Source organism: Heteronotia binoei, chromosome 18 (genome assembly GCF_032191835.1).
Source record: "Heteronotia binoei isolate CCM8104 ecotype False Entrance Well chromosome 18, APGP_CSIRO_Hbin_v1, whole genome shotgun sequence".
In the NCBI taxonomy this organism is placed as follows: domain Eukaryota; kingdom Metazoa; phylum Chordata; class Lepidosauria; order Squamata; family Gekkonidae; genus Heteronotia; species Heteronotia binoei.
The window spans coordinates 51,202,768-51,228,433 of record NC_083240.1 but is presented as its reverse complement, the minus strand read 5'-3'; the positions used below and the strand labels follow the sequence as shown (position 1 = coordinate 51,228,433).

General features: G+C 54.1%; 1 protein-coding gene across 2 annotated transcripts in view; it reads right to left on the bottom strand.

Moving 5' to 3' along the window:
* The window catches only part of CALN1 (calneuron 1), a 458,034-nt gene that overhangs the window by 380,199 nt on the left and 52,169 nt on the right, over positions 1-25,666 (bottom strand). Inside the window, exon 1 of one of the 2 annotated variants that reach the window (XM_060259447.1) lies at positions 10,564-10,689. The exons of the other annotated variant lie outside the window; for it this stretch is intronic. The gene's annotated coding sequence lies outside the window, so the exon portion shown is untranslated. Of the gene's footprint in view, positions 1-10,563; positions 10,690-25,666 lie in introns of those variants that run through there. 2 annotated transcript variants of the gene reach the window in all.

The following is a 25,666-nucleotide window of genomic DNA, read 5'->3' as shown; positions in this document are numbered from 1 at the left end:
GACACGCAGACAGTTACAATCATTTATTGGATTTGCAAATTTTTATCTAACCTTCATTCAGGGGTTCGCCCAGATCATGTTGCCCCTGACAGACCTCTTAATGACCAAGGGGAAGGGACCAGAAGCGAAAAACCGGGAGCCAAATTAAAATGGACTCCCGCATGCCAGCAAGCATTCGATAAACTAAAAAGATTGTTCACACTTCGACAGTTTAGCATACAGTTTATGCTTGTATAGAGTAGAAAGGACCCTCCTCACTAGCTTCACGTGTGATTCCATATCATTTGAATAAATAATGTCATCCGGGTACACCACCACCCCTTGATACAGGTATTCCCTCATAAACACCCCGGGCGCTCCTTGTAATCCAAACGGCATCACCAAGTACTCAAATTGGCCCATCGGAGTGTTAAACACTGTTTTCCACTCGTCCCCCTCCTTAATTTGCACCCTGAAATATGCGTCTCTCAAGTCCAGTTTGGTGACTATTGTCCCTTCTGAGACTGTACTTAACAGGTCTCGGATCAGGGGATGGGGTAGGCATTGGAGGTTGAAATCCCATTTATCCCTTGAAAATCTGCAAAGTCTAAGGCTCCCGTCCTTCTTTTTCCAAAAGAGCACAGGCGCTGCGTGCAGGGCTGTTGCGGGGTGGATGAAACCCCTTTTGAGATTCTTCTCTACGAACTTTCTCAGTTCTGCCTTTTCCGTCCAACCCATGGAGTATAGTTTCGCCTTGGGCAGTTCTTGCCCGGGAATGAGTTCAATCGCAAAGTCCATGCTCCGGTGAGGAGGGAGTTCATTAGCTTCCTCCTCACTGAATACTTTTCTCAAGTCTCTGTATTCCCTGGGATTGGCCTGGACCTCCTCCACAGCCATACACATCTTCTCATTTCTAGGGGGGGGGGGGGTCGGGTTCCCACGTTTTGACCCACTGGTGGCGCTTGCACTTATTGTCTGTAAAGTCAATGGTCTGATCCCCCCACTTAATGTCCGGCTCGTGTTTGGTTAACCAGCCTACTCCCAAGACTATATCAAAGGAAGCTGAGGGGGCAATTACAAACAGCTCCGTGTCCCAATGGTCCTCTATGCCCACAGGCAGCCTCTGGGTTTGCTCCACGCACGGTTCACCCCTCATTATGCTCCCATCCATCTGTTCAAATTGGATGGGATGGGGTAGTGGGGTTTGGGTGAGTTCGAGGGTGTCTACTAATTTGGGAGGAATTATCTCTCTCGTACACCCCGAGTCAATTAGGGCTTGTGCGTTTATAAACCTCTTGAGCTTCGGATTTAGTAAAGTCAATGGAACAAAAAACAAAGACCCAGTTATTCTCACCCTCAGTGGTGCCGTTAGATCCACGACCTGCTGCTTGGCACCCTTTAGTGCAGGTCGTCCTCGTTTCCCACCTGCTCCATTTCCCAGGACATCTCACTCAGCTCATCCAGGATGATGGGTTCCTCCTCAGGAATGGTGGAGGCGGCGGTGTTCCCCCTCGCCGATTCTTTGATCGGATCAATGTTCTCTTGGGTGTCACTGTTGGAGGCTTCAGAGCAAGGGGGGCCTCGAGGTTTCTCCGGGCAGTCTGCCACCAGGTGGTTCGGGTCCCCACACCAATAGCACTTGCACAGAGGGGGAGTTTTGGTGGCTCCCCCTGCCTGTGGGCCTTTTTTTCCATCTGGCTTTGCCCCCGACCGAGACTCATGTTCCCCCTTACTCCCTTGCTGCAGCTGACGTTGTAGGGACACTCATTTCATGTTGGTTTCCACTTCCCCTGCCAACTGCACCCACCCTACCAACGTGGTAGGGCGCGCTTGCTGCAGGGCCCGATCCAACAAACTTGTGTTCAGGTCCCTCTGGAACTGCTCTATCTTCATCAGCTCACTCCACCCCCAGATTTTGGCTGAGTTTGCTCTAAAGTCGGCCGTATACTCACGCACTGACTTCACCCCTTGTTGCATCTCCTGTAGTGTGGTGATGGCTCGGGTTTCTTGCAGGGGGTCTTCATATTGGGTGAGCAAGGCTTGCAGGAACCCTGTCACGGTGTCTAGCTCAGGGCCCCTGGTTTAGTACAGACTCACGTACTATCTCCAGGCTGCTCCCTTTAGCTTGGACCCAAGGTAGTCCACTCTGCTGAACTCGTCTGGAAATGTGTTCCCCCAATAGTGCATGTAACTATTGGCTAGAGTCGAGAAGTATTCCACTTCTTCAGGGTCGCCATCGAAGGTGGCGTCCAGGTCTCTCCCCCTCCCATAGTCTCATGGACCTGGTAGTATCGGCTGAGGTGCCGAGGCTGCTGGTTGCCCCGGGACTGGAGGTGGCCCTGCAGGTGGGGCTGGGGGTGCCGCAGGTGGAGCAGGCGGTGCTCTTACTGGAATCCATGGTATTCCCCTCGGATCCGGTCTCAGCAGGCGGTCGATCTGCCTCTGCATTTCCCGAGCCAAGAACGCGGTGTTGGCTTGTATCTCGTCTCTCAGCCCTCTCACCATAGTTATCATCTCCTCTCTCACCGTCTCCAGGATGTCTGGCTCCCCCAGGCCTTTTCCTCCGTCCTCCCCTTCAGAGTTGGAGCCCGGTGGTACTCCGCCACCATCCTCAGGCCAGTGTTCTTTATGTTCATCCCCTCCTCCTGAGGGCAACCCTCACGGCCTCCCCCTGGAGCCCCGCCACCACGACCCCCGTGGGATGGTCTCGTTAAGATGATCTCCCGGTGCACTGGAGCTTCGTCCATCAAGGTGGCAGACGTTCGTGACTCCCACTTCTGAGGGGTGATGAACAGCTGCTGTACGTGTAGAGGGGACCCGCGCCCCGCGACTTGCCTCACGTCAATGATGTGCCACGGAGGGGTCTGCACCTCTATCCTCTACAATGGATTAATCAGTTCACTGTTAGCTGGTGCTCCTTCAGCCATTCGGCTTGAAAGTCGACAGGTCAGTTGAACTTTTAAGGGATCACTTCCAAAATGTCAAGCATCAGATCTCATAAGAACATAAGAACATAAGAGAAGCCATGTTGGATCAGGCCAACGGCCCATCAAGTCCAACACTCTGTGTCACACAGTGGCAAAAAATTTTATATACACACATACACTGTGGCTAATAGCCACTGATGGACCTGTGCTCCATATTTTTATCTAAACCCTTCTTGAAGGTGGCTATACTTGTGGCCGCCACCACCTCCTGTGGCAGTGGCCACATGTTAATCACCCTTTGGGTGAAGAAGTACTTCCTTTTATCCGTTTTAATCTGTCTGCTCAGCAATTTCATCGAATGCCCACGAGTTTTGTATTGTGAGAAAGGGAGAAAAGTACTTCTTTCTCTACTTTCTCCATCCCATGCATTATCTTGTAAACCTCTATCATGTCACCCCGCAGGCAACGTTTCTCCAAGCTAAAGAGTCCCAAGCGTTTCAACCTTTCTTCATAGGGAAAGTGTTCCAGCCCTTTAATCATGCTAGTTGCCCTTCTCTGGACTTTCTCCAATACTATAATATCCTTTTTGAGGTGCGGCGACCAGAACTGCACACAGTACTCCAAATGAGACCGCAGCATCGATTTATACAGGGGCATTATGATACTGGCTGATTTGTTTTCAGTTCCCTTCCTAATAATTCCCAGCATGGTGTTGCCCTTTTTTATTGCAAACGCACACTGTCTTGACATTTTCAGTGAGTTATCTACCACGACCCCAAGATCTCTCTCTTCGTCAGTTTCTGTAAGTTCACACCCCATCAACTTGTATTTGTAGCTGGGATTCTTGGCCCCAATGTGCATTACTTTGCACTTGGCCACACTGAACCGCATCTGCCACGTTGACGCCCACTCACCCAGCCTCAACAGATCCCTTTGGAGTTCCTCACAATCCTCTCTGGTTCTCACCACCCTGAACAATTTAGTGTCATCCGCAAACTTGGCCACTTCACTGCTCACTCCCAACTCTAAATCATTTATGAACAAGTTAAAGAGCATGGGACCCAGTACCGAGCCCTGCGGCACCCCACTGCTTACCGTCCTCCACTGCGAAGACTGCCCATTTATACTCACTCTCTGCTTCCTATTACTCAGCCAGTTTTTGATCCAGAAGAGGACCTGTCCTTTTACTCCATGACTCTCAAGCTTTCTAAGGAGCCTTTGATGAGGAACTTTATCAAAAGCTCAAAATAACCAGTCCTTGATTTTGAAACAAAGTATTGGTTTATTGATAATCCTTTGTGCTCGAACAGGCACAAGATTGGAAGTGATATAGTGTAACTCAAGAGTACTAGCTTTAAGGGGGCACATCAAAGATACCTTAGGAATTTCTACTCGGCGTGTGAAATTCACATGCTTGCTATGTTATCTACTATTGCGGTTTAGCAACATCCTGGGTTCAGACTCCAGACCTGAGACTGGGAAAGTATTCCCAGAGGCCTTATCTTCAAAGAGGACATTCCACTAGTGAGAACTAAGGAAAGGTTACATGGCTTTGAAGTGCAACACATTAGAATAACAGTCAGCAACACAGGCATACTAATAAGGAAACAATAAAGAAACAAGATGCTTGACATATGGCCATCTGACAGCAATGAAGATCCTGTGAATTTAGGGGGAGGTATTTGTGAGTTTCCTGCATTGTGCAGGGGTTTGGACTAGATGACCCTAGAGGTCCCTTCCAACTCTATGATTCTATGAGGGTGAGGGGTCTGGAGGCCAAGTCCTAAGAAGAACAGTTGAAGGAGCTGGTTATGTTTAGCCTGGAGAGGAGACAACTGAGAGGTGATATGATCACCATATTCAAGCACTTGAAGAGCTGTTGTACAGAGTTATTTTCTGTTGCCCCAGAAGGTTGGATGAGAACCAGCAGGCTGAAATTAAAGCAGAAAAGTTTTTGACATTAGGAAGAACTTCCTGACAGAGTGGTTCCTCAGTGGAACAGGCTTCCTCAGGAGGTGGTGGGCTTTCCTTCCTTGGAGGTTTTTAAACAGAGGCTAGATGGCCATCTGACAGCCATGCTGATTCTGTGAGCTGAGGCAGTTCATGAGAGGGAGGGCGGGAAGGGCTGCATCAGGGCTTAGTTCTCATGGACCTTTCTGACATGCCCAGGGAAATGCTGCTCACTACTTTGGGGTCAGGCAGCAATTTTTCTCTAGGCCAGTTTGGCCAGGGAACCTGTGGAGGGTCCCCCCCACATCTTCTGGACTTGGAGCAGGGGTCACACTGTGTGTGTGTGTGTGTGTGTGTAGGGGGGAGGTATTTGTGACTTTCCTGCATTGTGCAGTGGGTTGGACTAGATGCCTCTGGAGGTCCCTTCAAACTCTATGAGTCTATGAAATACTGTAAGAATGTTAATGTTTTAAGCATGTTTGTATTTTGAATAAAAAATAATATCTTTAATAGGGTGTGCCTGTGTCCTTTATAAAGTTTATGGGCGTTTTCGCACTTACCTTAAGCCGGAGCGACGTCCCTCTTCACCGCGCAGCGTCTGCACGGTTTTCGCACTAATTGCTGCGGAGCACCTGGAAGAGCCGCAAAGTCCCGCGGCTTTTGCGGCGCAAATGTAAACTGCCAAAACCCGGTTTACATTTGCGCCACAAAAGCCGCGGGACTTTGCGGCTCTTCCAGGTGCTCCGCAGCAATTAGTGCGAAAACCGTGCAGACGCTGCGCGGTGAAGAGGGACGTCGCTCCGGCTTAAGGTAAGTGCGAAAACGCCCTATATCTCCAGTACCTGGCATATTTTATGACAAACATAGCCCAGTCCAACAAAGTGACATTTATGTTAGAGATAGTCCTCATAACAAATGAATTCAAAACCACTGCATACTATTTTGATCCTTTCTCTTCTTGGGTATAAGGAAATAATTCATTAATCCCTTTGATGCCACACCTTCTCCATTAATCCCCCCCCCCCCCAAGCGATCCCGGCACAAATCTGCCTGGTTTACTTTTGCCCTGCTTTTCTCCCCATTTGGGACCTGAAACAGCTCACGACACCATCCACCCCGTTTACATCCTCCATTCTAGCCTCACAATTAGCCCTCCCCCGCTCATCCAGCCAACCTCTACAACCAGGCTGGCCCTGGGCCTCTCTCCGACAACCACCAGGCTGGCCCTGGGCCTCTCTCCGACAACAACCAGGCTGGCCCTGGGCATCTCTCCAACAACACTACGCTACTCGAGAAGGGGGGGGGGATGGTTCCAGCGCAAAGCAGAGACCAGGTGTGTGCGAGAGGCAGTGTTGGAAGCCTGCACTTCCCCCCCTTCCCCACCTTTGTGGAGGGGCAAGATTTCAGGGAAGTGACACCCCCAGCATGGGGCCAGGGCAGCTCCCTCTGTTGCCCACTGGCTGAGACTGCAGCTGGGCATGCTCTGCAGAAGGGATGCTGTGTGACTAAAGACCAACCAGCACCCCCTGTGACATCAAAAGGGGGCATGGCTTAATTCCCCGACTCTTTAAGGAGCCCGGCACACATTTCTGCACATGAGCAGTGGAAACATTATGTGCAAAGTGCTCTTGGAAGAGAGGCCCACCCCAGCTCACTCTTGCCTTGGTCCATCAGGACTGCCTACAACACATCTAATCCCCCGTGGGGTTCTCACACACCCAACCCCCAGTGCACGCAGTGAGACTCTGCAATGGCACCTCAGCTTGCTTCTACAAAACCCACAGCACCTGTGGCTGGCTGGAGGTCTTGGGAGTGAAGCAGCCAGCGGGTTGCAGCACCTGGAACCTTCTGGGACTGAGCCCCGGACCTCCACCATTCACCTTCCTGATCCACAGAGCAACGTTTCATTAGGCCAAGTCAGTGTGTGAAGTTGAGATCTTTGTCAGGCCGGCGTGTGACTTGAGAGGACGCAGGCAGGGCAGCATGGCCAGTTCTCCCTTCTCTGTTTCATCCACACAGTCACCGTAGGAGGGAAGGGAGCCTGAGAAGGAACAACTGGCCCCTGGGCTCCATGGGGGGTCAAGAGTGCCTCCTGTCAGCTGCACTGTGCCCACCAAATCACCAAGACTCACCCGACTGGCCCCAGGGACCCATGATTTGGTAGCCTTATTCTCATATCACTGTCATGTGCTCTACATGAGTCTGCCCTTGAAGACAACCCAGAAGCTGCAACTGCTTCAGCAGGCAGCACCCGGATTATTTTCAGGGAACATCTGGGAACATCTCTATACTGGTTGCCAGTTTAGTTTCCAAGATTAACGCCAGGCCTGACTAATGACTCTGAGAAACCCTTCATGGCCCAAGACCTTCTCTCCCCATCTCTCCCAGTGGGCCACCTGCTGGCGGTCACCTGGCAATAGCCTTGTCAGTCACAGTTCACAGCCTGTTCCCTGAACGGGTGAGGAAAGTTCAGAGTGTTTCAAAGTGGATGCTGTGGGCCTTGGGAAGGTTAGTTGGGGTTTCTTGTTGGGGACGTGTTTTTAATTTTGGCACAGTAAGCCACCTGGAGCCCCAAAGGAAAGGCAGAGTGTTTTAATACATAAGGGGAAGAGCAGGGATTGGGCCCTCTGGCCCTTCCGCAGCCTCCGGACGTCCTACCCTGCCCTGCGCAAGCTCATGTCTTCCCATTCCACCCATGGGAAGCTCAGCATAAAAGGCCACCGAGCCCATCTGCAGGCTGGCTGAAGAAGTTTTACTTCTGCTTTTAGGAAATCAACATGCTCTCATGAGTCAACTTTTAAAAGCCACTCCGAGATGCCCTAAAGCCATTACGCATTGTACTTTGCAGTACTCAAAACTAAAAAGGCAAAAGTATTTACAGAGGTAAAAAAGATAAAGAGCCACACGGCTCTTGATATTTACAGGGGTTCTATCCAATACATTGAAATTAACCAGAATACCTGGCTGGGACAAAAGGACCCGAGCCAAACAACAAGCGGCAGACACGTTCGCACCCAACAGAGCTTCAGTGTTTTAAAAACAACTGTCGTGTAAGAGGCTGTGTGTGTGGGGGGGGGCCCTCCTTGCTGCACATACAAGCAGGGATTTTCCCCATTCCCCACCTCTCAAGAAATGAGGAGCATTTTCCATGTCAAATGCCCAAAGGAAACCTGGAGCCCCACTTGGAAATGTCCTCACATCCACCCCCAATTCTGATTTCTTTGAAAGCCTCCAGGCAAGTGCCCCCCACAGGTCCCCTTCAGAGGGTGGCCTCTCGGTCCCTCCACACCCTCCTGAGGCCCCACCGCTAAGACCTCTGGGAATTCCCACCAGCAGGGTAGGGCAGGGCCCAGAGAACCATGAGGATAACATTAGGGGGCGCCACTGGAGAAGGGCCTCCGGGGCAGCTGCTGGGGTGGTCTGTGAGGGTGGACGAGGGGGAACCAGAAAAGTCCCTCAGGAACCCTTCCATTCAGGCTGAAGCTCAAGATGGATAAACTCGACCTCCGCCTTCATTCCTCTGCTTCCCATATGTTCCCCGGAGAGCACTGAGATCTAGCTCCCAAAACCTCTTACAAATCCCTGGGCCAAGAGAGGCTAGACTGAAGACAACCAGGGAGCAAGCCTTTTCAGCAATGGCCCCTCGATGGTGGAACCAACTTCCAGAGATGGTGCGAGCCCTGAATCAGTTCCGCAGGGCTTGCAAAACCTTTCTCTTTCAGCTTGCATTTAAGTCAGGACCAGACCAAATTGACTAAATTGTTTTGTAGCCTTAACCATCTTATGCATAACTGTAACTGACAGTAATGATTGTATGACAGTATGTATAATTGAGATTGATAGTAGTTACAGCACCTGTCTTATCTATTTTAATTAATTTATGTAATTGAACTGTATTTTAAATCATTGTTTATTTTGTATTTTATCTAAATCATGGCACGCCATGTCTGTGAGCCGCCCTGAGCCTGCCTTTGGCGGGGGAGGGCGGGATATAAGAATAAAACTTACTTACTTAATTCGCCATTTTGGCAACAGCAGTTCTGGGGAGTCCTGATCCTAGTAACCATGACAAGTGAAGGCACCGCTATCACGAGGTCTGCTAGGAAGGCAAAAAACCTGGACCCTGACACACGGCACCCATATGCCAGAGTGCATTCAGGAGAAGGGCACGGCTGGGCTTGCCGAACACTTGCAGGCACTCAGGAGAGATGGTTCTGGCAGAATCTATCGCTAGAAGAGCTTTGATTTGTTCATTGTTAATATGCCCACAACAGTCTTTAGCAGAAGTCAGCTAGGATTGCCAGCAAATCAAAACGACACAATCAGAAAGGTAATGAGGTACACCTCCTTGAAGTTTTTTCCAATAAGGATGGTTTTAAAAATGTATACACAGCGCCCTGCCCCCTTCATCACAGGTCACTGGGCCACTCGTTAAACATCCACAAGCAGCCCAAGAAATGTCTCCCCCCCCCCCTGCCCGGAAATGGCCTGGAATGAACTTGGGAGCCAGATTCTCCCTCCTGGCCTGTGACCTTCACCATTCAACCCCTCAAAGGTCTGTGCCAGCTCCAAAGGTTCGTGTGTCACACTGGGACCTAAGAGACCCAAGTTCAAATCCCCGTGTGCCGTGGAAGCTTGCTTGGAGGGCCTTGGGTCAGTCACAAGCGCTCAGCCTAGCCTGCCTCAAAGGGTGGTTGTTGTGAGGGTGACCCAGCAGCAGGGGGGGGGGGGGAGCTGTGCTGAGCCTACTGGGGAGGAAAGCAGGGGAGAACTCTCCCAATGGCCACTGGCCACTCACCCCACTGAGGGCTTTGTAGCCCCTTTGGTGCACAACAGACAAACCCTCAGCAGCCTTCCGCTCGGGTATTAGGCATCACCTCCCGAGCTGGTTTGGAGGCAGAGGGAACAGCCTGAATTATGAGCGGCCCTCGAGAAGCAGGCGGCGGCCTGCGGGGGCCCTGCCCGGCCGTCCTGTGTGTGGGGGGGTCCCGCCCTCTCCGCCTTCACCCTCGCCCCCTCAGGAGGGGCCAGCACAGCGGGGGGAGGCGGGCAGGGACGCGGCTCTGAGTGCCACGGCCTGAAGCCCCTCCCTTGGCCTTGGGCAGCCGGGCTATGGGCCAGAGCTGGGGGGGGGGCGGTGGACTGATCCCAGAGGCCGGAGATTTGTTAGCAGGACCTGCGCGTATGCGGGCAGGAGGAGGCGGCCCAAGCACAAGTCCCGGCGCTTCTGCACTTCTCCGGCAGGCACAGTCCGGCAGCCCCACAGCAAGGGTGACCAAAGCGCCCGGCCTGCTGCTGCTTCGGCTCCCCTTCGCGCCGCCCTCCTCCTCCTCGGGGCCCCCAAGCTCCGGCCATAGCAGCCTCGCCGGAGGCAGCCGAGCCTGGGGCTTCTGCACGGGGGCCCTGCCCTGCCGCCCCCCCACCCCCAAGGCCTCGCAGGCAGGCAAGCAACGGGGCTGGAGTTGCCGGGGGTCCCCACCCCGCCAGCCAGGCATTTCCCCGGCCCCACCTGCCGCCCCCCCCGCCCTGCCCACGGAGGGAGAGGAGGGAAGGGCCCCCCCGCCAGGCGGCGCGCCCCCCCTCTTGCTCGGCACCCGGCGGCGGCGGCGGCGGCCCCTCAGCGGCAGGTGGGCAAGGGAAGGGCAGGGCGGCAAGCAGGTGCTCCTGCCCGGGCGGGCAGCCTGGCGCGGCCGAGGGGGCGACTCACCTTCCCGGCGGGCGGGCGGCTCCGGCTCCCCCTTCCTTCCTCCTGCTGCCGCTTGCCGCCTCCTCGGAGCCGCGGCTCCTCGCCGCATAGAGCGCACCTGCTGGCCACGGAGGGAGGGGAGGAGAGGGGACTCAGGCAGCAAAGGAGGGGCGGACCTCGCCTCGGTTCCGCTCAGCGCAGGTGCGCCCGGCAGCGGCAGCCCAGGGCCGGCGGGCGGGCGGAGCAGCAGGTGGCAGCCACCATAGCCGGAAGGAGGGGAGGAGGGCTGGGCTGCAGCTCCCTCCGGTTCGCCCACGGCAGCCCCCGCCGCGGAGGGAGGGAGGTCCTAGCTCCGCCGGCTCCTGCCCAGCAGCCCTTCCAGCCGCAGAAGTCTCCCAGCCCCCAGGTGCCCCGCGGCGGCGAAGGCTGAGGCTCCCGGCCGCTCCAGCTCCAGGGGGCAAGCGAGGCCGCCCCCAGCGGCTGCCCCAGAGCGGCGGCGGCGGCGGCAGGAACGCTGAGCGAGCTGCGCCTCCTTCTCCTGCGGGCAGTTGGAGGCCCCAGCCAGCACCTGGGCGCCCAGCTGGGAATGCCCCCTGCCCCGGTGCTCGGGCAGCAAGCAGGGCTGGGGGGGAGGAACTGGACTGGAGGGACCCGCAGGAAGCCGGCCGGGGTCAGCCACCCCAGGCTCCTCCCTCCCTTCACGTACGGCTGCTGGGGGGCTCCCCCCAGAACCTCGCCCCTCCCCAGTCCAGCGGGAGGGAGGGGGGCGGGCAGGAGCGGCCTTGCCTTCCCTTCCCTCTGCCTGAAGACCGCAGCCTCGTCCTGCAGAAAGGCCCCCGCAGGCCGAGGCAGCCCGTTGACCGGAGTGGGCTCCTCCGGGTGGTCTCCTTGACCTTCCCCCCACTCTCCTGTGCTTGGGATCCACCTGCTTGAAGGACGGCCTGATCTCTTAGGGGCGGACCGGCCTGCTCAGCTGCCCGCCTTGGGGTGCCAGCAGCCCCGCCCGAGGGAACCTTCCGGTCATCCCCTCCCCCGCCCGGCTCTGGGGCGCTCTTAGGGAGACCAGCAGGACAAGACCTCTTGGCGCCTTGGTTGTCCTCTGCCTCCCCTTTTCCTCCACCAAGGTTTCCATGCCTGCTTTTCGGTCTCTGTCGATCTTCTGCCGGGGCTGACTCAGCCTTCCATCCTTCCCGAGTCCCCAGATGGGGGGCAGCGCGGGGGGGGGGGGAGGTAAATGACTGGGGAAGGCAATGCCAAACCACCCTGTAAAAAGTCTGCCAAGAAAACGTCATGACACCACACATCACCCCATGGCTCAGGGACAACTTAGTGACAGGGGACTACCTTTACATATTCTACCTGCTTTTAATTTATTTTAATGATTTATGTTGGGGGGCTAATTGCAAAATGTGTTTGAATCATATATTTCTGAAAGTGTTAGTTGCTTTGGGGGCCCTTGTAAGGGCAGAAAGGTGGGAGCTGGAGCTGCATAGTGGGGGGAAAGGGAGCTTGGGGCAGGAGTGGAAGGAACATCCACCTTCTCTGCCCCCCTCCCCCAATCTGTTGTCACAAGCAAACCATGGGGGGGGGGGAGGGAGGGTTGGGGCTGGGCTGAGAGATGTTGCTATGCCAGATCCTTCAAAGAACCAGGGCCCAGTGTCATCGTAGGGAGGAGCCAGTGACATCACAGAGAGGGGCCTCCATAGCCACTAAGGAGGTGGGTCCTTGGGGGATTTCAGGAGGGGCTGAAGGAGCTGGGGATGTTTAGCCTGGAGAGGAGGCGGCTGAGAGGTGATAGCATCACCATCTTCAAGTATTTGAAGGGCTGTCATCTAGAGGATGGTGTGGAATTGTTTTCTGTGGCCTCAGAAGGTAGGACCAGAACCAATGGGTTAAAATTAAATCAAAAGAGTTTCCAGCTCAACATTAGGAAGAACTTCCTGACCATTAGAGCGGTTCCTCAGTGGGACAGGCTTCCTCGGGAGGTGGTGGGCTCTCCTTCCTTGGAGGTTTTTAAACAAAGGCTAGATGGCCATCTGACAGTAATGATGGCCATCTGACAGTTTGGTGTAGTGGTTAAGTGTGCGGACTCTTATCTGGGAGAACCGGGTTTGATTCCCCACTCCTCCACTCACACCTGCTGATATGGCCTTGGGTCAGCCATAGCTCTGGCAGAGGTTGTCCTTGAAAGGGCAGCTGCTGGGAGAGCCCTCTCCAGCCCCACCCACCTCACAGGGTGTCTGTTGTGGGGGAGGAAGGTAAAGGAGATTGTGAGCCGCTCTGAGACTCTTCGGGGTGGAGGGCGGGATATAAATCCAATATCTTCTTCTTCTTCTTAATGAAGATCCTGTGAATTTGGGGTACGTATTTGTGAGTTTCCTGTATTGTGCAGGGGGTTGGACTAGATGACCCTGGAGGTCCCTTCCAACTCTATGATTCCTACAATAGATTGCAAAGTTCTCCAAGAGAAGGAACACAGCGATCATGGGAGATTTCAATTACCTGGACATCTGTTGGAAGTCCAACACTGCTAAAAATGAAAGGTCAAATCGATTCCTAACTTGTCTTGCTGACAACTTCCTTTTCCAGAAAGTGAAGAAGGAAACAAGGGGATTGGTTTTGCCAATACAGGTTCTGTGACTGTGAACAGGGGGATCTGCTATCTTGGATTTGATTCTCACCAACAAGGAAGAATTAACTGAGGAAGTGGAAATAGTGGGCACCCTGGGTAGTAGTGACCATGTGATTTTGTAATTTACAGTCTTAGGAAAGGCAAAAGCTACCTGTAGTCAGACTTATAGGGTGGACTTCAGAAAGGCAAATTTCAACAAACTTAGAACTATGCTGGGTAAAATCCCATGGTCAGAAATACTTAGGAAGAAGGTTGACCAAGAGGGGTAGGAGTTTCTTAAAAGCGAAATACTGAAAGCGCAGTCATAGGTAATCCCTATGAGAAGTAAAAATGGAAGAAGCCTAAAGAAGCTGAAGTGGCTCCATAAACAGCTCTCTAAAGACTTGGGGGGGGGCTCCTTTAGGAATTGGAAGGAGTGTCAGACGTGTAACTTGCTGAGATTGAAATGTAGAATAGAATGCTTGACATGACTAACGCCATGATGTACCCTAGTGTGAACTCTGCTTTACTAACCCTGAGAGTTGTAGCAAATGCCTTTCCTTCTCCCCCTTTTTTTTGTACAATGTAACCGCAGGAGTGAAATCTCACCCCTATACGAAAAGCCAGCTGCAGCTTTGAAGTCCACATCCTCAAGGACTCTTCCTCTGGGAAAGAGATAACACCCTGAGAAGAGCTGGCTGTCTCTGGGTGTGTGAAAAAGACTGTATTGTTTCCCGCCGGTAGAAACCTAGAAAAGACTGGCTCCAATCTTGGGCCAGTATCAAACTCAATCTGCCTCCATACTGTATGTGTGTTCTCAATAAATGGATTAATTGTTAAAGCAACATGGTCCGACCTTGCTTGAAGTTCCACGTCTTGACATTTTGAGTTTGATCCCTTTGGAGCTTATCCAAACTGGGACCTTTGGCTAGATGGCTGAATCGGCGCCAGGCAGCGGAGAGCCCACCAAACCGATGGAAGAAGGGGAGAGACCACAGCAAGGCGATGTGGCAACCCTCTGGGCACTAATGGACAAGGTCCACGCTAGTCATGCCCAAATTACCTGAAAAATCCAGGAACAACTGGACGCGATCCGGAGGCGAACCGAGGCCCCCACGAGGGGAACCGCGGGATACACCGGCGCCGCCGGGGGACCCGAGGCTACTAGCGGTACCGGCTCCGAGGGACAGCGCGAGGGGGCGGGAGCTGCAGATCACCTTCAACGGGGACCTGGAGGAAGTGGAATACTTCACGATCCAGTGCAACAGTTTCATGACTCACTGGGGAGACTCCTTTCCCACAGAGGTCAGCCGAGTGGACTACCTGGCCTCCAAGATGGAGGGAGCTGCTCGGAAATGGTTCATTAGCCTCTACGCTGCACAGAGCCCCGCGTTGGCCTCAGTGCGTGAGTTTCTACAAACCATGCTTTGCCAGTTCGGGGACCCACTGCAAGAGTCGAAAGCGCTGGCCCGGCTGCGCAAGCTGGAACAGGGGGCGAGAACGATCTGGGAATACACAGCGGAGTTTCAGTCGCTCTGCTCAAAAGTGAGGGGCTGGAGCGAGCGTATGAAATGCGAAGCATTTATGAATGGCCTCAACGCAAGTGTCCTGGACCGTTGCTACACGCAGGGCCGACCCGAAACGCTGGTAGGGTGGATCCAACTGGCGGGCGAGGTGGAAACAAACCTACAACATGTGCTGCTTCGCCGCCAACAACAAGCAAGCGGAAAAGGAGCATGGAACCCCAAAGCCGTCGCTAAACCCGGGACCAAGAAGGCCCCGAGCTCAACCGCGGGCTCCACCCCGAGCGCCGGGAGAAGATGCTTCCGGTGCGGAACCCCCAGGCACCTAACCGCGAACTGTCCCGGGAAGCTGCAAGCCACCCCTCCCTTGGCGAAGGCACTGGCAAGCGCCCCAAAAAAGGGAGAGGGAAGGCCTAAAGAACCCAGTCGGGGCAACATCGCCATGTCGGTGGCAGTTGACGAGGATATTATGACCATTGAGGATCCCAGTGAAGAGTCGGGGGATGGCAAGCCGGCGGGAAACGACAGCAACCTGCACTGATGGGTGCCAAGATGCAGGTCGTAAAGCCACCAGCACCAATCACAGTGAGCATAACGGGAGAACTGATGTTCATACAAATAACCCTCCTGAACCCCAACCTGAAGAGATTCATGCATACCCGGGCACTAATAGATTCAGGGTGCACCAGGGAGATAATTACTCCCCGCCTGGTGGAAGCCCTTGGGTTGGCTAGGACCCCCCTCCCTCAACCCATCCAGTTTGAGCAAATGGATGGGACGACAATGAAAGGGGAGCCGTGCACGGAAGAGACTCAGGCGGTACCGGTGGGGACTAAAGAGCATTGGGGGATCGAGATTTTTGTGATAGCTCCCTCATCGACGTTTGACGTGGTCGTAGGGGTGGGGTGTCTGGCCAGGCACCAGCCCGACATCCAGTGGGGTCCCCACACCATAGACTTTACGGACTGGAGGTGCACCCACCACCGGTGGAGGGAGGAGTGGGGCCCCAACCCTCCGCCGCGGAACAAAAAGGTCTGCGTCACGGTGGAAGAAGTTAGGTCGATCCCCAGGGAGTACCGGGACCTGAAGCAGGCATTCAGTGAGGAGGAAGCCAACGAACTGCCGCCCCACAGACCCACTGACTGTGTGATCGAACTGATCCCGGGGCAGGAGCTTCCCCGAGCAAAATTGTACTCCATGGGGTGGGCAGAGAAGGAAGAACTTAGGAAGTTCATCGACAAAAATTTGAAACGGGGGTTCATTAGACCCGCCACGGCACCTCACGCCGCCCCCGTCCTATTTAGGAAGAAGAAGGATGGGAGCCTTAGACTTTGCACCGATTTTAGGGGGATCAATGGGATTTCCATGTCTAACGCATACCCCATCCCCCTCATAAGAGACCTCCTTAGCACAGTATCAGAAGGGAAAGTTTTCACCAAACTCGACCTCCGGGACACTTATTTCCGCGTTAGGATCAAAGAGGGGGACGAGTGGAAAACAGCGTTCAACACCCCGATGGGACAGTTTGAGTACTTAGTGATGCCATTTGGCTTACAAGGGGCACCGGGAGTCTTTATGAACTTCATTAATGAAGTGTTACGGGAATTCCTGTACAAGGGGGGGGGGGGTGTACCTGGATGACATCATTATTTATACTAAAGATCTAAAGTCCCACGTGCCCCTGGTTCGGAAAGTATTGACTACTTTATACCAGCATAAGTTGTATGCCAAATTGTCCAAGTGCGAGTTCCATCAAACGGAGCTCGACTACCTAGGGTTTCGGGTGTTGGGGGAGGGGCTGGCAATGGATCCCGCGAAGGTCCAAGCCATGCTAGACTGGGAGGCCCCTCGAACCCGACGGCAGCTGCAATCTTTCATTGGATTCTTAAATTTCTACAGGGGATTCATAAAGGGGTTTGCCCAGGTGATCCTACCCCTGACCGAGCTGCTAAAGACGAAAGGGAAGGGGACCGAGGCGAAGCGACCCGGGGCGAGCTTGCACTGGACACAGGAATGCCAAGCCGCTTTTGAGAAGCTGAAAAGGCTTTTCACCAGTGAGCCGGTGCTAGCCCACCCCGACGAGCTGAAGCCCTTCGTGGTGCAATGCGACGCCTCCGACGTGGCCGTAGGAGCAATATTAATGCAAAAAGACGAGGATGGGAAGCTAAAACCCTGTGCATACATATCCAAAAAATTCTCTAATGAGCAGCGAAACTGGTCAGTGTGGGATGAACATATGAAGCTGCCTTATACTGAATCAGACCCTTGGTCCATCAAAGTCAGTATTGTCTTCTCAGACTGGCAGCGGCTCTCCAGGGTCTCAAGCTGAGGTTTTTCACACCATTTTGCCTGGACCCTTTTTTGGAGATGCCGGGGACTGAACCTGGGACCTTCTGCTTACCAAGCAGATGCTCTACCACTGAGCCACCGTCCCTCCCCTAGGCGTTCGCCATCACCTACGCCCTAAAAGCTTGGCGGTCGTGGCTAGAGGGGGCTAGGGTTCCCTTCAAGATCTGGACTGACCATAAGAACCTAGAAGCTCTAACAGGAAGGAGGAAGCTAACCGCCAAGCAAATTAGGTGGGCGGGGTTTTTCGCCAAATTTGACTTCATGCTGAAACACATCCCCGGGTCGAAAAACTTTCTAGCGGATGCACTCTCGCGGCTGCCGCAGCACGAGAGCCAGAGAGAGGAAGTAATAGACTCTCTCATTTCCCCCTCGGCCATCACAGGGGGTGTAATGACCCGATCAGGGAAAAAGACCGACCTCGAGGGGTTATGGGGAGGGGAGAAACTGAAAGATGAAGTAGAAAAAGAAGCAGGGAGCCTCCCCGACGGGGTCGAAAAGGGGGAAAAGGGGTACTGGTACTATCAAGGGAAAATCTATGTGCCCCGGAGCCTCCGGTCCGAAATTTTACAGCATTGCCACCGTAACAGACTAGCCGGGCACTTTGGGTACGTGAAAACACTGCATATAGTAAGCAGGCAATTCTGGTGGCCACAAATGAAAAAGGATATTTCAGAATATGTCAGCTCCTGCCCGATCTGCATCATGGCAAAAAGAAGGGGGGGGGAAACCCCGGGGGCTGCTCCAGCCTATTCCAACGGCAACACGCCCCTGGACCGTGGTCTCCTTAGATTTCATAGTGGAGCTACCCTTCTCTCAGGGCAAAACAGTAATCTTGGTAGTAGTGGATGTCAAGTCGGCTGAATTCAATAACGAGTCTCTTGATAAAGTAGCAAGTTTATTGTAATCAGAACTGTGGACCATGGCAGAGATTGAAGGACTGAAACACATATGCACTAATCCAGTATTTAAAGTATGAATCTAAAGGATTCCTACGGGGGGCAATCTATGCAACACATCTTCACACTAGGATGCTACTTCTTTCGTTCCCAGACCGAAGTCTTGACACCCCATACTCCCCACAGAGAACAAGGCTGGGAAGGCGCCACTATCTTGTTCACAGGTTAGCATTTCAAAGCAGGTTACACAACAAAGGCATTTCTAGAGAGGGGGCAGGAGAGTGAGCTAGCAGCCCCCGGTGTACACTGTAAAGTACCCAGACTCCTTCACTTCAGAACCAACCTTAATACAGATATTGAGTAACCCATAGCAGACTTGACATACTGCCCCCCCTAGGATCCCCCTCCTGCCGGGCGGCCTCGCAAGGAGGGCGAGTCACATTTATGGCTCCGGAACTCGGGCCCCGAGAGGCTCCGGCACTCCCCCTTCGAGGGGAGGGTTGGTGAATCTTGTGAATGCCATTTGGACGGCCCCGGAGATCTGCGCAGTAGGCTGCAATGAAAAACAGGGTGGACTTTACCAAGAGCAGGGGGGAGGTCTAACTCTACTGTCACCGGGTTGATTACCCGCTTGATTTTGAATGGCCCTAAGAACTTAAAAGCCAGTTTCCTAGACGGTTGTGCCAGAGGCAGGTTTTTTGTTGACAGGTACACGGAGTCCCCCACCTTCAAGTCCCAGACTGGCACATGGCTTTTATCGTACTGTTTCTTATACGCCTCCTTGGCCAGCTTCAGGTTTTCTTGAATGGCTGGCCAACATTGGCTGGGACCTTGCCACCATTGCTCGAAACTTGAGCCCGTCAATCCCTCCCCCCCTGGCAGCATGGGAATCGGCTTCCCCTCATACCCAAACACTGTTGCAAAGGGAGATGCTTTTGTGGAACTGTGAGCGCTGTTGTTGTAAGCGTATTCAGCGAAGGGGAGGAGGTCCACCCAGTCTGACTGGCGTAGGCTCACAAAGCACCGTAGGTACTGCTCTAGCACCCCGTTCACTCTCTCAGTCTGTCCGTCCGTCTGGGGGTGATAGGCAGAACTTAGCCCCTGTTCCATCCCTAGTAACTTACAAAACTCCCGCCAGAAGGTGGCAACGAACTGAGGCCCCCTGTCACTTATGACCTTGTCAGGGATGGAGTGATGTTTGGCCACGTGGTCGAAAAATAAAGTCGCTAGTTTCTTGGCCGTGGGTAATTGGCTGCAGGGGATGAAGTGGGCTTGTTTTGAAAACGTGTCCACCACCACCAGTATGACTGTTTTCCCCCGGGAGGGGGGTAGCTCGACTATGAAGTCCATGGCCCATGGCCGTTTTGCTGTTTCCAGAGGCTGTAGGAGTCCCGGGGGTTTCCCCCCCCTCCTTTTTGCCATCACACACACCGGGCAACCAGCTACAAAGTCCGACACATCCTTCTTTAGGGACGGCCACCAGAACTGCCGGTGCACCAAGTGCAAGGTTTTTACATAGCCGAAGTGCCCAGCTAATTTGGAGCAGTGACATAGTTGGAGAATTTCTTTCCTTAATATTTCCGGGATGTACAGTTTCTCCCCCTTGTACCAAAGAGCGTCTTTTCTTTTCTGCAACCCCTCCGGCCGCCCACCTCCCTCCCGTTCGGCCTCTAGGGTGATTCGTTCTTTGCTTAGCCCGCTCAATTCCTTTTTCCTCTGCGAGCGGGTAGTGACCATAGCCGCCACTTGTGTGGGGGGGATCAGGGAATCTACCACTTCCTCTCTCTGGCTCTCATGCTGTGGGAGCCTGGACAGGGCGTCTGCTAGGAAATTGCGGGTCCCCGGGATGTGTTTCAGGGTGAAGTCGAATCTGGAGAAGAAGCCCGCCCACCTGATTTGCTTTTCACTCAATTTTCTTTTCCCTGTTAGTGCCTCTAGATTTTTGTGGTCCGTCCATATCTCAAAGGGCACCCTGGCTCCCTCCAACCAGGACCTCCAAGTTTTCAGTGCAAACATGACAGCGAAAGCCTCTTTGTCCCACACTGACCAGTTCCTCTGCTCCTCCGAGAACTTTCGCGAAATGTAAGCGCAGGGTCTCAGCTTCCCCTCCTCATCCCTCTGCATGAGAATGGCTCCTACGGCGACGTCGGAGGCGTCGCATTGGACCACAAACCCCTTCCGCTCATCTGGGTGGCTTAAGACCGGCTCGCTTGTGAACAGTTGTTTAAGCCGGTCGAAAGCCGCCTGACAAGTCGGTGTCCAATTCAGCCTGGCCCCTGGTCGCTTTGCCTCCTCCCCCTTCCCCTTCAGGAGGTCTGTTAGGGGCAGAGCGATCTGGGCGAACCCCTCAATGAATGTCCTATAGAAATTGGAGAATCCGAGGAAACTTTGGAGCTGTCTACGTGTCCTCGGGGGGGCCCACTCTAGAACTGCCTGAACTTTGGCTGGATCCATGGCCAGCCCGTCCCCAGACACCCGGAAGCCCAAATAGTCTAGTTCCGTGCGGTGGAACTCGCATTTAGACAGCTTGGCGTAGAGCTGGTGCTTCAGCAGGGTGGCCAGCACTTCCCTCACTAGTTTCACATGGGATTGTTCGTCTTGCGAATAAATAATGATGTCATCAAGGTACACCACCACCCCCTTGTACAGAAATTCCCGCAATACATCATTTATGAAATTCATGAACACCCCCGGTGCCCCTTGCAATCCAAACGGCATGACTAAATATTCAAATTGCCCCATCGGGGTGTTGAACGCCGTTTTCCACTCATCCCCCTCCTTGATGCGCACTCGGAAGTACGCGTCCCGCAGGTCAAGCTTTGTGAAAATCTTCCCCCCCGCCACCGTGCTTAGCAAATCTTTGATGAGGGGGATGGGGTAGGCGTTTGACATGGAAATCGCGTTAATCCCACGAAAATCCGTGCAAAGCCTAAGACTGTGGTCCTTTTTCTTTCTAAACAACACGGGGGCCGCGTGGGGGGCCGTCGCGGGTCTGATGAACCCCCTTTTCAAGTTCAAGTCTAGGAATTTTCGCAGCTCCTTCTTCTCAGCCCACCCCATTTGGTAGAGCTTGGCCCTGGGAAGGCTTTCCCCGGGGATTAGTTCTATCGCACAGTCTGTGCTCCTGTGGGGGGGTAGCTGGTTGGCCTCCCGCTCACTAAATACCTCCATCAGGTCGCGGTAGGCGTCCGGGACATGGTGCACCTCTTCCACCAGGACGCACGCCCTCTCCCGAGCGGCTGGCGCTCGTGGCCCCCATGCTGCCTGCCAAAGGTGCTGGTTGCAACTTGGGTCGGGAAATCTGATGGTCTGGGCTCTCCAGCGGATGAGGGGCTCGTGCTTTTCCAACCACCCCACTCCCAGGACCACGGGGTAGCCGCAGGCGGGCGCGATCACAAACGTCTCTGAGTCCCAGTGATCCTCAATCCCCAGGGGGCACGGCTCAGTCTCTTGCGTGCAGGGTTCCCCCCCCATTACTGACTCATCCATCTGTTCAAAGTGCATGGGGTGGGGCAGTTGTAAGCGTTTCAATCCCAGAGCCTCCACCACCTTGGGGGAAATCAGCTCTCTATTACAGCCCGAGTCTATGAGGGCCCGGATCTGTAGGAACCTTTTTAGCTTTGGGTTCAACAATTTGACCACTATAAAGTACAACCTTCCCGTGGGTCTCACCGTGAGCGGTGCCTCCTCTCGGTCGACCTGCTGGTTGGCACCGTTCAAAGCAGGTCGGCGTCGTTTCCCGCCGGCTCCTCTTCCCACGCCAGCTCGGCCAGCTCCTCTGACAGACGCACCTCCTCCTCTTGTAGGTCGTCTTGCACCAGGAGCGCGCTGCTCTTCGCCGCGTCCTTAGGGCGGCCGGTGGTTTTCTTGGGGCCGGGGGTGCCCGGGCGGGTGGCTCCCTGCGGTGGGGCGGCCCCGGTGGCTGATTGGGGGCAGCCGGAGGCTAGATGGTTGGGGTCCCCACACCGAAAACAACGTCGGGGCCCCCCCGGGGCAGCCACCGCCTGCTTCTTGACTTTAGGTGGCTCAGCCTTCCCGGGGCTTGCTTTCGGCGTTCCCCTGCCGGCGGCCAGTGCTTGGCGCAGCATCGCCACTCGTTTCAGGTTGGTCTCCACCTCCCCCGCCAGCTGAATCCACCCCACCAGGGTATCGGGGCGGGCTTGCGTGAGCGCTCTATCCAGGATGCTCGGGTTCAGCCCATTGGTGAAGTGCTCGATCTTCATCACCTCGTTCCAGTTCCGAGCCCGGGCGGCGTTGGCCTGGAAGTCGGCTGCGTACTCCCGGATGGATCGGGCCCCTTGCTTCATGTTCCGCAGCGCCGCCAGCGCTCGGGTTTCTTGCAGGGGGTCCTCGTACTGGGTCAGCAGGGCCTGCACGAAAGTGTTTACGAAATGGAGGACCGGGCTGTTGGTTTCGCATAGGCTCACATACCACTTCTTCGCTGCGCCCCGTAGCTTCGACCCGAGGTAGTCCACGCGGCTCATCTCATCGGGGAATGAGTCCCCCCAGTAGTGCATGTAGCTGTTTGCTTGGATCGCGAAGTAGTTCACTTCCTCCGGGTCCCCGTCGAACGTGGCGTCCAGCTCCCGGCCCCCCCCCAGGTCTCTTTGTCTGACCGGGGCAGGGGGGGGCGCCGCTGGGGCTTGCGGGGCCGCTCCGGGTGGAGGAGCGGCGGGGCCCTGTCGAGCCGGGGGTCCCCGCGGACCCGCCGGGGCTGGCTGTTGCTGGCGAGCCCCGGTCACCCCCAGCGCTCTGCCCAGCTGCGCGGTCAGGGTCTGCATCTGGTCCTTTAGGTCTCTCACCGCCCCGTCGATCTCCCTGCGGACCATCGCGCGAAACGTCTCGTACTCCTCATCGGTCTGGTCCTTGGGGCTCGCCCCTCCGTCCTCCGCTCCGCACTCGGCCCCTTCGCTTCCACTCTCGAGGTCCTGCGCCCCCGCGGCGCTGGCGCCTTCGCTCGCCTCGCCCGGGTGGACGGCGGCGGCCTCGGCCAGTTGGACCCGCTTGGTGTGGCGGGTCATGATCGCCTCCCGACGGACCGGGGCTTGATCCATCAGCGTAGTGGAGGTTCTTGGCTGGTATTGCCGTGGGGTCGCCACCAGCTGAAACTGTGGAGGGGAGGCTGCGGTCCTTCTGGCAGTATGGATGTGCCAGGGTGTCTCGGCCCCCTCCACTCTGGTTGGGAATCCTCCATTCTCCGGAGACTGTTCGGACATCGCCTTTTCAGTTGCCGGAAAGGTTGAACTCCAAGATAGGGAGTCCTTCAAAATGTCAAGTCGGCTGAATTCAATAACGAGTCTCTTGATAAAGTAGCAAGTTTATTGTAATCAGAACTGTGGACCATGGCAGAGATTGAAGGACTGAAACACATATGCACTAATCCAGTATTTAAAGTATGAATCTAAAGGATTCCTACGGGGGGCAATCTATGCAACACATCTTCACACTAGGATGCTACTTCTTTCGTTCCCAGACCGAAGTCTTGACACCCCATACTCCCCACAGAGAACAAGGCTGGGAAGGCGCCACTATCTTGTTCACAGGTTAGCATTTCAAAGCAGGTTACACAACAAAGGCATTTCTAGAGAGGGGGCAGGAGAGTGAGCTAGCAGCCCCCGGTGTACACTGTAAAGTACCCAGACTCCTTCACTTCAGAACCAACCTTAATACAGATATTGAGTAACCCATAGCAGACTTGACAGTGGATACTTTTTCTAAGCCAGCCCACTTTATCCCATGCAAACAACTCCCCACCACAAAGAAACTAGCGCACCTCTTCTTCCACCACGTGGTACGGCTCCACTCATTTCCCGAAAAGGTAATTAGTGACAGGGGGCCACAGTTCATTGCCAACTTCTGGTGGGAGTTTTGTAAAATAACCGGGATGGAGCAAGGGCTGAGTTCCGCCTACCACCCTCAGACAGACGGAGAGGGTTAATGGGCTGCTGGAACAGTACCTGAGGTGTTTTGTTAACTACCAACAGACCAACTGGGTGGAGCTACTGGCCTTTGCTGAATATGGGTATAATAATAGCGTCCACAGCTCTACCAAGGCCTCCCCTTTTCAAATTGTCTATGGATACGAAGGGAAGCCTTTCCCTGCCTTGCCGGCCCAGAATGACTCGCCCGTGTCGAACACATGCCAACAATGGTGGGAGGGAATCCAAAAGGGGTGGAAGCTGATTCAGGAAAACCTAGAGAATGCCAAGAGAACTTATAAAGACTACTTTGACAAGAAGCACTCCCCCCAGTGGGAGTTTAAGGTGGGCGAGACAGTGTTCCTATCCACAAAGAACCTTCCCCTGCCCCAGACTTGTCGCAAACTGGCATACAAGTTTTTGGGACCGTTCAAAATAAAACGAGTCATCAATCAGGTTACTGTGGAGCTAGAGCTGCCTAAAATGTTTAGTAAGATCCACCCTGTTTTTCATTGCAGTCTTCTTCGGAAGGACCCTGGGCCCACATTTTGACACCCCTGCCCTCCAGAGCCACGCCCTATTCAAGTGGAGGGTCAGAGCCACCATGAGGTGCAGGGAATCCTGGACTCCAGGGTCCTGTACTATCTGGTTCACTGGAAGTATTTTCCCCCCAGCTGCGATGAGTGGGTAAAATCGGGAGACCTACGGGCCCCTCAACTGTTGAAAAAGTTTTACCTACTGCACCCAGACAAACCCCGAGCGAGAGCTTAGGGGGGGCAGTATGTCAGACGTGTAACTTGCTGAGATTGAAATGTAGAATAGAATGCTTGACATGACTAACGCCATGATGTACCCTAGTGTGAACTCTGCTTTACTAACCCTGAGAGTTGTAGCAAATGCCTTTCCTTCTCCCCCTTTTTTTTGTACAATGTAACCGCAGGAGTGAAATCTCACCCCTATACGAAAAGCCAGCTGCAGCTTTGAAGTCCACATCCTCAAGGACTCTTCCTCTGGGAAAGAGATAACACCCTGAGAAGAGCTGGCTGTCTCTGGGTGTGTGAAAAAGACTGTATTGTTTCCCGCCAGTAGAAACCTAGAAAAGACTGGCTCCAATCTTGGGCCAGTATCAAACTCAATCTGCCTTCATACTGTATGTGTGTTCTCAATAAATGGATTAATTGTTAAAGCAACATGGTCCGACCTTGCTTGAAGTTCCACGTCTTGACAAGGAGGGCCTTATAACCAAGGATGAATATCAACAAATCACCAGTGCTTGTAGAGAAAAAGTTAGGAAAGCTAAAGCTCAGTATGAGCTTGGACTGGCCAAAGATGCAAAAACCAACAAAAAGGGTTCTTATGTTCAGAGTAAGAAAAAGAGCAGGGACATGGTAGGCCCATTGTGAGGGCAGGAAAGTGAAATTGTAACAGGTAATGAAGAGAGGGTGGAACTGCTCAATTCCTACTTTTCCTCAGTCTTTTCTTCTGAGGGAAACGATGCTCAACATGGCAAAAACAGACCATGTAATGAGGGTATGAAGTTCCAACCTAGGATCAGCGTAGGGGTAGTACATAAACACCTAGTTTCTTTGAACATATGAAGCTGCCTTATACTGAATCAGACCCTCGGTCCATCAAAGTCAGTATTGTCTTCTCAGACTGGCAGCGGCTCTCCAGGGTCTCAAGCTGAGGTTTTTCACACCTATTTGCCTGGACCCTTTTTAGTTGGAGATGCCGGGGATTGAACCTGGGACCTTCTGCTTTCTCAAGCAGATGCTCTACCACTGAGCCACCGTCCCTCCCCTAATGATACTAAGTCCTCAGGGACAG